The 11,723-nt window shown below is 46.7% G+C and overlaps 1 protein-coding gene across 3 annotated transcripts in view; it reads left to right on the top strand.

The window, feature by feature from the left end:
• Nucleotides 1-8,871: 8,871 nt before the first annotated feature.
• EPB41L3 (erythrocyte membrane protein band 4.1 like 3) overlaps nt 8,872-11,723 on the top strand; it is a 131,596-nt gene continuing 128,744 nt past the window's right edge. Inside the window, exon 1 of one of the 3 annotated variants that reach the window (XM_056483562.1) lies at nt 8,872-8,989. The gene's annotated coding sequence lies outside the window, so the exon portion shown is untranslated. The remainder of the gene's footprint in view (nt 8,990-11,723) is intronic. The other 2 variants (XM_056483552.1, XM_056483560.1) reach the window with 2 other exon arrangements.

Genomic DNA, 11,723 nt, shown 5'->3' with positions numbered 1-11,723 from the left:
GTGATAACCAGTGTGTGGCACGACAAAGCTCCTGCCGGGCAGCCTGGCCCCACCATTCCCAGCTGGAGCCGTGTCTCCGCTGACATCACTGGATTCCTGCTGATGCATCGGCCGGGGTCGTGTCCCAACTCACTCACCTCGTCCTGGGCATATCAATTTGCAAAGCTGTAAAAGTCAATAGCTGTACATAGATCCGCTGTTAAAAAATAAATAAATAATTAAAAATGCAGGCGCCCAGGAAATTTGCTTGCCACACAACTCCCTTCAATAGCAGGATGTTCTCTCTGAGCCGACCTAAGCATAACTTATCGCAGAAAATTATCTCATGTGCTGAACGAAACTTTCCCCATTGGAACTTCAACCTTTGCCACGGGCAGCTGGCACACCGTGCCCCGCCTCCCGAGGAACTCTTCCCCACGGGTATCCTTTGTACTCTTCAGGCTACATGTGATGGATCTCAGCAATTATTTTCGCTGTGGGCGAACTTCGGGCAGAGGTGCCAGCAGGGGCTGCTGGCCGAGCGCCGAGGGACGCCGCAGCCCTTCCTACCGCCCTGCACAGTGGCCTTTGGGACAGCCCTCCCTGCCCTGGCTTGCCTCCGGGAAGGGAGACGGCCTTCCCTGCTGCCGAGCACAGGGATTTGCTGGGCACTGCGCAGCCAGCAGGCTTTCTAAATGCAGCAGTTCTGGCTGCCTCCCACGGCGGATAAGCCAGCCGCGGCGTGATTTACAGACCTTGGCAGGGTCAGGTATAATCTTGGTGTTAATGACTTAGGCATGACACCCAGAGCTCCTGGTCTGGGAACAGTATTCCGCTTGTCTGGGAGGACATCTCACTACTATTTTGCCAAAAAACAAGTCAGCTGAGAGTGGTTCTGGTTCTTCTCCGGTATGCTTTGGTCCAGGGAAATTCTCACTTCTGCATGGGTATTCCCGTCACCTCCAAATGTGGCTGAAAATTTCCCATCCTGAGACAGCTGCGTTCTCAGGAACTGCGCCCTCACTTCCCCAGAATTTCAGGGTGGTTGCTCCCAAATCTAAGGGGGAATTTCCACTAATTGGAAACTGCTTTTTCAAACTCCCGCCAGTGCAGCTGCATTCTTCTTTCTGTCCCACAGCTCCCAAATGCTCTCCCTCTATGTGTCTAGAGCGCATTTGCGAAGGGGCTACCTATAATTTAAATAGAAAAGCAAAACAACACGAAAAAGCCAGAAATTGCGGGCTGTTAAGGGAAGCAGGCTGAAGGGATGAGGTACTCGGGTTTTGTGCGGGCGGCAGTATTCGGGAAGCTGTTCTCTAGCTGTTGCACAGAAGTTTGTGGTTTCCCTGGATCTGTCACGGACTACTCACCCTGTGACATCCTGCTTGCGCTGCCGCTGCCTGCTCGGGGCATGAGTGACCATGTTCAGATGGTTCGGACCGGGCGGCAGCGCCTGCATCAAAGCCTCTCAGCGCCTGCTGTGGCAACCAGCCCCGCGTAAGCCTAACAGCACGAAACATTGGCACAAAGTAACCCCACGGACCCGCTTTTAGGATTTTCCTTCTTTCCCCAGCAATGCAAAAAAAAAAAAAAAAAAAAACAAAAAAAAAAAAAAACCAAAAAAAACCAAAAAAACCAACCAAAACCCAAACCAAACCAGGGGCGGTGGCGGGGTGGCAAGAGGAGCTGATGCCCCGCGCAGCCCCTCACCTGTCCCGGCCGCAGCCCCGCGGCAGGAGGGTCCCGCAGCGCTGCCCACCGCCGCCCCGGGCGCTCCGGGCGGGCAGGCGGAGGCGGGGCGGCGGCGGCTCCAATGGGGAGGAGGGGGGCGGGCCGAGCCGTGCCGAGCCGTGCCGAGCCGAGCCGAGCCGTGCCGTGCCGTGCCGTGCTGTGCCGGCTGCCGGAGTCTGACGGGCGCTGCAGGTGGGAGCCCGGCTCCGCGTAACTTGGCCGGGCCGGGGCTGTCCGCGCCAGCTTTGCTTGCGGAGAGAGGCAGGAGCCGCGAACCCCCCGCAGAGAGGGAGAGCACCTCCCGGGACAGGCTCAGGTGAGCAGCCCCGCTCCCCGCGCTCCTGCCCGCCCTTGCTGCCGCCCTGGCCTGGCTGCGCCCGGCGGCCCGCGGGTGGCGATGCCGTCCTTGGCTCGAGGTCAGCGGGGAGGGCCGAGGGGCTGCGCTGCCCCCGCGGGGCGCGCTGCGCATCGCTCCGCGCCGCTGCGCGGGGAGGGAGGGCTGGGGCGCGGGGCTGCGGCGCGGGGGCGCATCTCCGCCTCTGTCCATTCCCCTCTCCGCGTTTGTCCTTTCGGCTGTCCCGTGCCCCCGCTCATCCCGGCTGTGGGTCGTGGCGGGGCTCCCCGCGCAGGGTTTGCCCCCGCTCCGCTGGCGGGGCGCACTTGCTGCCCGCGGTGCGGAGCGGGCATGCCGCAGGCGGGCTGTAGCTCCTGCCGGACCCTGTCCCTCAGCCGCCCTTCCCGCAGCATCTCCCGCGGAAGATCCGCCGGGCGCTGGGACGCCGCAAAGTTCCGGGCGGTGCGGGCGGGGGAGGCTGCGGGGGCGCGGAGCGGCCGCGCTGCGCTGCGCAAGCCGGAGCGCGGCCGGGGAGCATCCGCCGTGAGCGCAGGCGGTGCTCATGGGGCGCCGAAACCCCTTTTTGGGGCTTGGGGCCAGTCCTGATGCAGCCGCAGGGCTTTGCGGGCGGCGGAGTCGGTGCTGCCTTAGCGCTAAAAATGTTTAATAGTGGATATTAATGAGGTGTTCCCCACCTCCCCTCCCCCCTCTTTTCCCTACCTTTTCGGATGTTTAAAAAAACCCCGAACTATTCAGCGGGCGACATTTATATTTCTGTAGTAACAGCAATTCATTAGAAAAGTGATACTAGCAGGAAAATGAAAAGTAGTAGTAATGGAGCCCCGGGGGTGGCTGCGGATAGCTCCGAGGGACCGTAACCCCCCCGCTCCCCGGCAGTGGACAGCGGCGAGGGGAAGCCGAGAGCGTTTGGGAGCCTGTGGGAATGCGGGGGGCTGGGAGCACAGGGTGCAATGCAGAACTGGAAGCGCCGAAACTCTGCATTTTGTGCATAGTTCAGTGCTGGGTGGCCATTTTTCTAATCTTTTTTTCCTGTCAGACTGTTGGACCCCCAAAATGCTCATTTGGGACTTGAAAAAACACCCCCTCAGGCTCCTCTACCCTTTTGTTAGGGTTGTTTCAGTGCCAAATACTTGTATTTTTGTATTCCAAACGGGAAGCTTCATCAAGCTTTAAAGCATGTTAAGATGTAGCTAACAATTTTGGAGGAGGATCTTTTTTCCTCCCTTCTCTCTGGAGTCTGTATGTGTGTTCCTCTGTTACTCTGTTACTTCCAGGGAAGGATTTAGTCCCTAGTATGATGGCTGAAATGGTGGCACGCAATTCAGTGTGCTGCCAGATGCTTACCTTCTTTCAGAGTTTGGGATAGGCTCAGGCAGTATTAAAAGCTTGCTAAGAGGATACTGTTATATGGTTTCCTCCATTTTTGGGATCTAAAAATACTGGATCATCATTTCTCACACTTGTAACTATAAGACTCTCAAAGAACTGTTCTTAGTTATGCTCCTTTTATTTTCCTCTTCCCCTTTTTTAACCCTGCAAATTCTCAGTAGTGGTACTTAATAGGGAGCTACTCTTGTATCCTTGATCTTGCAACTTGAAGGCATCACTATTGATTCTGAATTGAGCAGTTTTTAGCATCAAATCCTCATTACCCACAGGGTTGGGTATTTTAGCTTGCTGAAGAGATACCCCCCTAATATTCCTAGAAGCACCCAACCTTTGCCAAGTGCCATAAACGTGTGCAGTTTGTGCAAACTTGTCAAGAAAATGGCTTTTTCTTTGGTTTTTTTTTTTTTTTTTTTTTTTTTTTTTGGTTGTTTTTTGCTAGTTTTTGGTTCTTTTGTGTTTTGTGGTTTTTTTTTTTTTTTTTTTTTTTTTTTTTTTTTTTTTTTTTTTATTGGGAAGCAGATTATCACTATCTCAGTACTACTTCTGTCCTTCCTGCAGCAGCATTTATTTCAGCGCATGAAGTCCCTTGCTCAAATATTGGTTGCACATTACTGCCCAGAACTAGCTTAGGAAGGCACTTTACTATCTCATGCAACCTTATCTGCCATTCCACAACTTCATAACAAACCCATTGGAACATGAAATGACCTTGGAAAGGTATCTTTCAATCTGACACGAAGCATTCTCTTAACGGGGAGCAGCGCTGCTCCATGAAGAGCTGATACTTTCAAATTGATGCTTCTAAACTGATTTTATTGTTTTTTTTAAAGAGGGAAGGGAGATGGGTGGAATATTGAATAGGAAAGGAAAATATTTTTTTAAAAACAAACCCACTCAGCTGAAGTTGAAGCACCACTCAGCTTTAGAAGGAGGTGTATTAAGAATGTACATATGATAGTGACACTTAAGTCTAGGGTAAAAACAAATCTTTAATTTTAATCAAAGGAAAACAACATTTCCTTTGCCAGTTCTGATTTGCTCATTCATAAGATCTTCAAAAGCCCAAATTATTAGTGGGACTAATTGAAAGCTAGTTGGGTGTGTCAAATGGAGAAAAGAAGTGATGAAGTCTGAAGGAAGCTTTACATTTGGTTGTATTGTTCTTGATATCAGAATATGATGATTCTATATGGAAAATATTCCAGGACCCTTTCAGTCCCCCAAATGCTACTCCTCTGGAAAGGCTGCAAGAGCACTTGAGAATCAGCAGCAGTCAAGGGGGGTCTTGCAGCTGGCAGGGGGTGCCTGGGCAGTAAGCTAAATGGGATTTTGGCCCAGATGCCAGGCTTGACACATCAGGCCTTGCAGAAGGGAGGTGAGTACTTTCCTGCCCATGGTGTTTTTACCTCTCATGAAGATGGTGCCTCCTGTAGAGCAGCACCGAGTCCCAGCCTCGGGAGCTCAGGGTATGAGTGCCACCTGCTGGGTGATGAGCCACTTTATATCAATTATAATCATTTATTCATGTGTATGTGTGCATTTCTGTTTGCATACACACGCTGTGTTTGTGTATGTGTTTATTTGCATACAGGTGTGCAGCTTTTCCACAGACATGTCCTTGGGTGAAACTATGAAACCTTGCTAAGACCTGCAGTTGCTCACCTTCTGAGGACTTAGCACAGCTTGTATTTGGTTACTGTTTGTTACTCAAATGGCACTCGGGCTTTGTATTCCAGGGGTAGAGGGGAAATTTTGATACTGCTGGCATTTAGTGCTGCCTTTGTTTTACTGAAGGCAGGGAAGTGGGAATTTCCAGCTGTATAGCTCATGGCTGTGGTGTGGTAATCTTTCACAAGCGCTCAATGGTCAAATAGCAGGCTGGCAAGGCAGACCTGAAATGGAGGCCCAACAAACCAAACTCAACTTTGTCATGTATCACTTAAATGTAAAATCTTCATAGCACTGCTGATTTCATCTTTTTTTCATCTTAACTCACGTATGTCCAAAAGATTTATGAGCATCCCTCCTGGATACAAAATATCACTTCTCATTTAAATTAACTGAGACCTATAGAATTTGCAGGATATTGCTGAACTTTTTTTCCCATCTTAGAGAATACATTTTTCATACTCACTCTCTAACGTTTGCATAGAAGAGTGAAATATGAAAGTTTGATTCTGACCTAGAATTGCTATTGGAGATGACACAATAAATCCAAATCTGACTTCATTCCCAGCAATGACTCTTCAATTTCCACTAGCTTCCACCTCTCCTATCCTGCTGGGACATTGGCTGGAGTGATGTTTAAACACCAGTTTGATTCAGCTGGGTGCAGAGTGATATCAATTGCAGCACCAAGGCCTTTACTGACAGCATTAGAGAAAGATGCAGCCCTGGGTATGGGGGTTTGTTGGACAGCTAACCTCATTAAGGCTTTATTGTTTACTTGTTTTGTGGTGTGCTGGTGCCAGATAAATCTTTTACCCTGTCTGTGGATTAGGAGTGGGTGCAAGCTGAACTGTAAAAGTTTTCAGGAAACTTTCAAATGCTTTCAGCTGGAAAAACCATATTGATATACCCTTGTCATAAATGGATAAAATGCTTCACATGGTTTTGAAAGCTTATTCCACCACTTGAGATCTGTACTTTTGAGAGAGCATAACAGTCAGGAATAAGTTGATGGAGCAAAAAGCAAGTAGTGCAATTGCAGAGTTCATCTTAAAGTGTGATTCTAGCCAAAAGAAAAGGCACCTGCCATGTCAAGAGGGATTACAAGATAGGCTTTTGAGGAAGGGGACCCAATAGTAATGCAGAACTCAAGTTCACTGTCCCCTAAAACATTCACAGTTAATTTGATGCTTGACAAATTGTGATTTCAGTGTCTGGTGAAGAAGCAATTGACCCTAAAATTGCTGCCTGAAGCTGAACTAACGTTTTCAGTTTCATAACCAGTGTCATGCAAAAATAGTATGTGAAGAGGAGCAGGGGAAATGCAGAATGTCCCTGTGGTCTTGCACTTCTGTATCTCTCCTCCCCCTGACCCAAGCAACTGGCATGTAGTGCCAGTGGATGCTGCTGCAATGCTCAAGGCAATTTGCATCTCATTCATTCATCCATCCCATTATGGTATATTGTGACTGCCCCCTGCCCCCCCACAAACCTTCTGAGCTGATAATGGAAATGTGCCCCTTATGACATGCCAAACTTCAGCAACCTCCTCTTGTTTTCACTCAGAAGTGCATCTCAGTATTGTCAATGGGCACGCTGCTCTCCTGTCCCCTCCCTATTCTAAATAAACCAGTTCAGCAGCTCTCCTGCACAAATTCTGCCAGCTGAGTCATCCATACATTTCTGTTTTGTTCCTTCCTTGTGTTTTTGCACACCACGTTTCCCGCCATTCCCACCCACTCAACATCTGCTTTCTTGTGACCTCTCATATCCTGATAAATTCATTAATGTTAAGCTTGATCCGTGCCATCATCAAAATCTCACTTTCCTTAATATGAAGTCCTGTGTCCAGTCAGGTGACTCAATGGCCTTTACAGTCCTTGGGAGTACCTTGGAGTTCTGTCTGCTCCAGTAAAAATGTTCTCCCAGTAATCTCAGCTTCCCTTGCAGAGGTAAAAGACAGGTGATATCTTGAGGGCAATCTGTAACTACAGTCACACTGACAGTAAAGGTGCATGGTTGCAGCTCTGGGGAAGGGCTGAGGCACACAAGACTGACAAGAGAAATCAGAAATGAAGGCAAATCTTTTGCAATCTCTTTTCCCTTTCCTCTCCAATATTCTTCACATGAAGGCACTGGAAAGATTCCTACTGTAAAAGCACTCCTACAAAAACAGCAACAACAACAACAAAAAGTTGTTTCCTAGCAAAGTGGTAAATATGTGAGCAATCATCTTCCTTTTTCTGCAGTTTTTTGGGCTGTCTTATTAATGGGCCATGAAGGCTGAGGAGGAGGTAACTCATCAGCTATTATCCATGGAGTAGGGGGGAGCTGCAAATTAGTTGCTTGCACCAGTTTCATTTTCTTTTTTGACACCAACAGATAAATTTGCCTTTGCATGGGCATAGTTTCTGCAGAGATCAAATAGGAACCACATCAGGGGCTGTGCTGGTGGCTTGCTGCCCTCCTGAGTTGCCTTGAGATTTATGGAGGTGAAAATGCTGCTCTGGCCTCAGGCCCCTTTGCTGGGACCCAGCAGAAGAGCACTGAGTTATGAGGATGGCTGTTCCTGAGAACAATTGTTTTGGATAATTTGGATGGCTGAAACACGTGGACTGAGAAGACATACCCCAATCTGTTGGAAGAGATTTTGCAATGGCCTTTGGCTTTTTGACATCCTGTCAGCCTGGTCCTGGTGATCAGTCTGATGGTCACAGAGCTGCTGGGAACTGATGACAGCATTTCCTTCACTGCCTCCTTTCCTTCCACTGCAGCCTTCATCACTCTCCTTGCCTGCTTGTCTGTGCTCAGGACCTTGTGCTCTTCCTGAACTTGCACATGCAATTGATTTCTCTAGCCAAAAGAAGAGCATGCCTTTGTCTGCCCTTACATATACACATGCAGTTGTTTAGGTTAACCCATAGCAATTGGCATTTTATGATCTCTTTGAAGCACTTCCTCTCCAAAGGAATAATAATGAAAAAAAACCCAACCAAACAGAAGAGCAAAAAAACCCCAAACACTAAATCGGTCGACTGTTTTGGAACAGTTGCCAAAAGAAATCAATGCTGAGCCTGGGAAAGCTGTAAAATTCTTTCTTGGGTTTTTATTAGTAGGAGAGAAGTGACACACACTGAGTTTGGTCACTCAGACACTGTTCAAAGTCCAAACTGAAAAAAAAAAAAAAAGGTTGTTTCAGCTTGGGTGTTCTTGATGGCTTGCAGATGTGTACCAGTGTGCAGATACTCAGCTGTGGGGTAGGCTGCAAGGCCCCCTTAATTGCAAAGAATAAATTACAAATCCCCCATCCTTGACTGGGGATTCTGAAACTGAGCAGTTGCTGTGCTGCCTTTGCCTTACTTCCTTGCCAAATGTTACATCTCCTCATTAAGGATTTCAAAATGTCAGCAGTATAAGAGAAAATATTATACCTTCTTCTATTTGTGATATTGCACACCTGTTACTGCCTGATGGGGGAAGTACAGTAGAAGGTTGGTTTTTTTTCTTAAAAATACATTTTTTCCCCCCTCACAAAATGTTCCTTCTGAGGTCATCCTTGACAGATCTTTATTAGACTGTAATTATTATTATTATTTTATTAACATTAATATTTTGGGCTCTTTTATTTATTTTTCGAGTAAATTGGGGAGTGGGGTGTTGTTTATGTTTAGTCAATTTAATGAGTTACCTGGAACTGTATTGTAATGCAGATTAAACAAAAAGCAGCAGTGTTGTGTTGTTCGTTGAATCTCAAGAGGGTTTTTTTTTTCTTTTTCCCTTTGTTTTCCTACTGATGGCTATGACTGCTGAAACCATGGACTTCACAAACTGGATGAACGACGGCCTCCCGGAACATGGATAATTTTGGTGAGTCTGCAAAATAAGTTCCACTTACTTCTGCTTGTTTGGGAGGTAGAGGAAGGATGTTATGTGTTGGAAGTTGTGCTTGATGAGAGCTAAGACTGTTTTTGCTGTGTTGGTTTTGTTAATGCAACAGGCAAAATTTACTACATTTCAAATTATTTCTGATGGCATAGGGTTTTTTTTTCCTTATTCTGTTTTATCACTGGCAAAGATGAAGGAATTAACATGCTCTGGATTAATTTGAAATAGTGTCATGTTATGAGATTGAGTGTTATTGCCTTTGTAATAACTTTTAAATTATTTTTCTGTAAGACATGCTGTGAAGCAACAGCTTAGAACATTTTAATTTTTCTTTTCTGGCTTATTCAGTTGTTTCTGCAAATAGTTCAGACAGAAGATTCATTGGATGGCTTTTTAGAAAAGCACTGTGTCATTCTCCTTACTGTTCTTAATCCTGGTGTTGCCTATGGTGTGAACTTTTAAGAGAAGATGTGTTGATGGTGTGTTTGCATTAAATATTGTAGAAGAATTTTCTGTGAAAAGGTCTTCCATCCCAAGTTGTCTCTGGTGAGGCTTCTTTTTTTAAAATTAGAAAAAAAAACCACAAGGCTCTGTCAGGGTTATACTATTTCCTTGTGTGCAGATGCCTGATTTGCAGCATATTCTTCTGGGGTATGTGCTGCTGCTCCCTGAGGAGGAGGTTTTGGCACTTTGGGATTTCAATGAAGGTGACTGGACAGCTGCAGGGAAAACATTTGCTTTGAATATATCAACCTGGAGATCTGCTCGAGGAGCATGGTTGGAGGAGGTAGTATTTACCCAGTGTTGTCTGTAGGAGTGAAAAAGCTGCCTCTGAGCACTGAGGGGAGGTGGTTGGCAGCTTAGCAGCCTTGGGACTTATCCCTGAGCTATTTAGACCTAGCAGGAGTGACTCGTTACTACTAATATGTTTAATTAGGGAAAACAACTTGCTTCACCTCTCACTTGTGTGGTGACAACCTAGCTTATGCAGAGCTTAGGAGGGACAAGGCAAATGTGGTTTGGGAGTGGGGTTGGCCACCTGTCCTGTCCCAGAATGAGACAAGTGTTCCTGGTGGGGTGGTGGCCCTGTCCTGGGCAAGACGTGGGAGTGATCATAGGGCTGGCACTGGCCACTTGCTGACAGATTGTGGCTGAGTTTAGCTGGTACACACCCCTTGGCGGGAGGGGGGAAGGTTGACATTGGCTCTTTTCCCTCTCCTTTTTCAGTCTCACAGCCTGAGTCACCTGCATTCTTGCACTGGTGCAAAGAGCCTGAGACCAAAAGATGGACATCGAGCTTAAGGATTTCTTATCAGGGACAGATTTAGAGAAAATTTGAGATAAAGCCTGATAGTTTACTTTTGAGCATTTCTGAAGTATTGCTGCTTAATCCTTTTTATTGATCCATAGCTTATGCTGGAAAGCTGTTGTCTTGGGGCAATTTCCAGAGTCCTGGAGGATAATGGCATTAATCACATATCATGTGACTGAACAGGATGAACATTTGTTGCAGTGCTGTGTTTATCTTCACCCTTAGTTCTGGTTGTGTCTGTTACAGCTCAGAGAGTGGCTTGAGAGTGCAGTTAGGAAGCACGAGTGGTACTCAGTAATTTGGGGTGAGTAGCAGTAAGGTCTCTAAGGAGGCTGCTGCTTTGGATTGCTGTCCTTTGATGTGCAAAGGAGCCTGAGAGAGCAATAGCTTCTGGGCCCAGGAAGCAATGCATATTTACTGTGATGGACACACTGCTTAAAACTCTTTGATTCTGAAAACCAGCAGACCGCATTCCTCATAGCTTTGCTCCGGCATGTATCTTGGTTTTTTGGCCTATTTTGTAATCTGCATGAATAATTGGCTCTCATATTGCACCTATATAAAGAGATGCTTCTCTGATATCTGGAAATGCAGTAATGAGTGCTGAAGTGCTGCCATCACCATGGCACATCAGGGAAAGTTTGATGTGATCACATGGGTGAGCCTTCCACCCAAGTTTTATTCTTAGATTTGTTTTTCACTTTCACTCTGATTTGGTTATATTTGAATTTTTGGCAAATGCTGTTAGAAAAGTTAAAATCTGAAACAGCAATCTGAATCACAGAGCAAGTGTACTTTGCATAAACAGATAAATAGCAGAGCTAAAAGTATAAGGAGTGCTTTCTTTTCACTAAAAGAGTGACATCATTGCAAGCTCTTCTCAGTGGTGGAATGCTAAGGGACAGTGGATACCAGTTGAAATGAGAGAAGTTCACACTGGTTACAAGGGTAAAGTGTTTTCACTCTGAGGATACACAGCTGGACAGCGGCACAGGTTACCTGAGGAGGCTGTGCAGTCTCCATCATTGGGAGTTTTCAGGACCTGACTGAACAAAGCCCTGAGCTGGATGCAGAAGCCTGGACCAGAGACCTCATGAGGTTCTTCCTAGCCTGATTTGTGATCCATTAAAAACCACTTGAATTTAGAGGGATATTTATGCTGGGAAAAAGAGTAAAGCTGGAAGAGTTAAGTGGTGTGGTGACAGAGAGTGTTGTGGTAACAGCAAACTGGTGGTGGCTGCTGTAAGATGAAAAGGGATGTAGCATCTGGCCAGGCTTGTTTTGGAGTGCTGTCTGGGGGTGTGAAGGTTTGCTGCTTTTGGTTTTTAATTGAGTAAAGCAATTAAAACCTGGCTCTTGCTGCTCCTGAAGAAGCTCTATGTTCTTTGTTTTAGGCCAATGGTA

Source organism: Oenanthe melanoleuca, chromosome 2 (assembly GCF_029582105.1).
Source record: "Oenanthe melanoleuca isolate GR-GAL-2019-014 chromosome 2, OMel1.0, whole genome shotgun sequence".
Lineage (NCBI taxonomy): Eukaryota > Metazoa > Chordata > Aves > Passeriformes > Muscicapidae > Oenanthe > Oenanthe melanoleuca.
This window is presented reverse-complemented; position numbering and strand designations above follow the sequence as displayed.